The following is a 4,119-nucleotide window of genomic DNA, read 5'->3' on the forward strand; positions in this document are numbered from 1 at the left end:
TTTCGGCAAAATACTGTCTCTGCTTTTTATTAGCTATCTAGGTTGGTCATAACTTTTCTTCCAAGGAGTAAGCATCTTTTAATTTCATGGCTGCAGTCACCATCTGCAGAGATTTTGGAGCCCAAGAAAACATAGTGTTGTCACTGTTTCCATTGTTTCCCCATCTCTTTGCCATGAAGTGATGGAACCGGATGCCATGAGCTTAGTTTTCTGAATGTTGAGTTTTAAGACAGCTTTTTCACTCTCCTCTTTCACAATCATCAAGAGGCTCTTTAGTTCTTCACTTTCTGCTATGAGGGGATGTCATCTGCATATCTGAGGTTATTGATGCTTCTCCCGGCAATCTTGGTTCCAGCTTGTGCTTCATCCAGCTTGTGCTTCACACATCCTACATCTATTTTAATCCAAGACAACAGCCACGAGAAAATGAACACAGTTCTGCTTGTCAAATCTATTAAAGTTTTCCTTTGTGAAGTCTTGTCTTGGTTCTGCATATATAAAATATTTTCCACTATGAGACAAATTAATGTGCATCTTCTAATTCTCTTGAAAGTGAAAATGAAAGTGAAAGTCGCTCAGTCGTGTCCGACTCTTTGTGACCCCCATGGACTATACAGTCTATGGAATTCTCCAGGCCAGAATACTGGAGTGGCTCGCCTTTCCCTTCTCCAAGGGATCATCTCAACCCAGGGATTGAACGCAGGTCTCCCACATTGCAGGCAGATTCTTTACCAGCTGAATCTAATTCTTTCAGTGCTCCATATTTTTATGTCACTCTTTAATTCATCTGGAATTCATACCAGCGTAATGCGTGAAGTCGAAGCTAATTAAATCTTCTCTACCACCACTTCCATACTGTTGACCTTCAGCACTCATTATAGAATAAACCACCTTCAGCTCCATGGATTTTGAATGACATATGATTTGATTTCACGAGTAGAAAGTCTGAACATCTTAAACTGGGAGCTTTCTAACTTGGTGGGTCCAAGGACCAGCAAGATTCACCTGTAGCCAGCAGGGGGCTCTAGCACACAAGAAATGGACCTATGCTAACTTGGTGAATTTCCCTCTCCCCTCCAAAGAGTTCGCTTTATATGAACAAAATGAACTCTGATGAAGAAAGAGCGATACTCCCAGTTTCTGGCTGGGATCCAGGGGGAAAGGCCTCTTTCTGCTGCCTAGAGTATAAAGATGGAGAAGGCAATGGCACCCCACTCCAGTACTCTTGCCTGGAAAATCCCAGGGATGGAGGACCCTGGTGGGCTGCCGTCTATGGGGTCGCACAGAGTCAGACACGACTGAAGTGACTTAGCAGCAGGGTATAAAGAACAGAGCCTAAAGAGTCTGGTGCAGGATGTGGAACTCCACTCTCAAGCATCCCCACACAGAATACTCTGCGTTAAATAGTGAGTTTCCTGTTATTACAAGGGCTCAGACAGGGACTGCAGGAAAATTTCCATTAGCCTTTCAAGGACCCGAAGTCCAACCATCGGTGTCACTCCAGGGTGCCTTTATATGAGCTTCTGTACTTGAGTCTATAAAATGCACAGACTTAACGCCATCAAAGGATGCCATTAAGCCATCAGCTTGCCTCTGATTATTAAGGTTCCCATGTGGATGCCTTTACCTTTGAATATTGGAGTTGTATAAAACCAAGCCCCTGCTCTCGAATTCGTGAGCTGAGACTATATGTCTTATCAGCAGTGACCTGGTAACTCTTTTGTGTAGTGATTTGAGGCTTGGCAGAAGGACCTTACCTGTCCCCAGCTCTCCCTTGTTGCAGCACCTATGTTGACATTGCCACAGATTTATTTCATTGGCTTCCAAGGGTGCTTTCTTCAGTGAAAATGCACTGCAGGAGGAACAGCAGGGGCTCCACCAGCTGACCAGTCCTGGGTCTTAATGGTCAGCCTAGAACTTAGGACAGCAGATGACTATCCTGCCATCACGCTTCTGTAGATAAAGGGCCACGGCCATGGCAGTGCAGGCAAGGAAGGAGGGTGGCTTCTAAACCCAGCTTTTCCACCAGCAGACACGAGCTGCAACTGCAGGCAAGGCAGAGTGGGAAGCTGAAATGGAAAGGGGACATTGACCATCTGGGCCTTTATCTCACGTTTGGCTGAGATCAGCTCTGGCAATTTAGATGGTGCAAAACCCAGGCAGTTGGTCTTCTTGCCCTTTGTTTTTCACACCTCGGTCATCCCGGATTTTCAGTGGCACAGAGTACCTGACACAGTAGGCAATGGGACGATGCTGACTGACGGAGCAGGGAAATGAGAATAGTGCAGAGCTGCGTTTAACAGGGAAGGGACAACGCAGCAGCTACAAAATGAAACTGGAAATAGCATAACCTTTGGAGTCTGACAAACCTGGGTTCAAATCCCAGCTCTGCTATTTGCTGTGGTTCTCAGGCCAATCACTTAAACCTCTTGGAGCTTCAGATTTACGAAGCTGAGTTGGGAACCTCAACCATCTTTGAGATGACTGGAGTTTGTTTATAAAGTGTCTGCTCAGAGTAGATGCTCAGTAAACAGTAGCCACTGTGTGTAAAGAGCCTTCTTTGTCTGTGTGGATGCCTTGGTGGCTCAGACAGGAAAGAACCTTCCTGCAGTGCAGGAGACCTGGGTTCAATCCCAGGGTTGGGAAGATCCCCTGGAGAAGGAAATGGCAACCCACTCCAGTGGGTTCTTGCCTAGAACATTCCATGGGCAGAGGAGTCTGGAGGGCTACAGTCCATGAGGTTCCAAAGAGTCAAACACAGTTCAGTCAAACACAGTCACTGAGTGACTGAGCACAGTGGCTACCTTCACCCTTGAATATCAGAGCTTGTATAAAACCAAGCCCTGCTCTTGAATTCCTGAGCTGACACTGTAAGAGATTCCAAAGATTTCATTGAATATTGAGGGGAACAACAAGGAACACCTGGAGTGTGAATCTAGTCTGCCCACCCTATTCAGCTGTCTGATCTTGGCAGAATTAGAGTCCTAGACGGCCTGTCCTATTTCATGGGGAGTTCCTAAGAGTGAACTCTCTCAGACAATGCCTCCTTCCTAGGTCCTAGGTTTCTTTCTCCAACTTTCTTTCTAGGCTCTCTTACTTTTGAATGTTCAACCAGCTTTGCATACCCAGAATAAATCCCACTTATTTGTGGAGTGTACTTCTTTTTATACACTACTGGGTTCAATTTGTTGATATTTTGTTGAGGCTTTTTGCATCCATGTTCATGAGAGATATGAGCCTGCAGTTTCCTTGTAATGTCTTTGTCTGGTTTTGGTAATAGTGTAATGCTGGTCTCATAGAATGGGTTAGGAAATATTTCCTCTGCTTCCATCCTCTGAAAGAGATTGTAGAGCATGGGTATAATTTCTACCTTGAATGTTTGGTAGAACTCACCGGTGAACCCATCTAGATCTGACATTTTCTGTTTGGGAAGATTGTTAATTATTTCAAAAAATGTATTTTAACTGGAGGATAATTACAATATTGTGATGGTTTTCACTATATCTCAGTATGAATTGGCCATAGGCATACATTTTTCCTTTCCATCCTGAACCCCTCTCCCCACCACATCCCTGCCAGATTCAATTTCTATAATAGATATATGCCTATTCAGATGGGCTACGTCTTTTTGTATGAGTTCTGTCAGGCCGTATATTTGAAGGAATTGGTCTGTTTCATCTTGGTTATCAGATTTGTTGGTGTTGAGTTATTCAGAGTATTCCTTTATTATCCTTTTAATGTCCATGGAATCTGTAGTGATGTCCTCTCCTTCATTTCTGATAGTAATTTGTGTCTTCTCTCTCTCTCTTTTTGTTAGTTAGGCTGGCTAGAGGTTCATCAATTTTATTGATCTTTTCACAGAACTAGTTCTTGGTTTCATTGATTTTCTCAGTTGATTTCCTGTTTTCAAATTCATTGATTTCTGCTCTAATTCTTATTATTTCTTTTCTTTTGTTTACTTTGGATGTAATTTGCTCTTTTTTTTTTTTAGTTTCCTGAAGTGGAAACACAAATTGTTGATTTTATATCTTTCTCCTTTTTTAACCTTTGTTGCTGCTGCTGCTGCTGCTAAGTCGCTTCAGTCATGTCCGACTCTGTGCGACCCCATAGATGGCAGCC

This window comes from Bison bison, unplaced genomic scaffold (assembly GCF_000754665.1).
Source record: "Bison bison bison isolate TAMUID 2011002044 unplaced genomic scaffold, Bison_UMD1.0 scf7180017864302, whole genome shotgun sequence".
Classification (NCBI taxonomy): domain Eukaryota; kingdom Metazoa; phylum Chordata; class Mammalia; order Artiodactyla; family Bovidae; genus Bison; species Bison bison.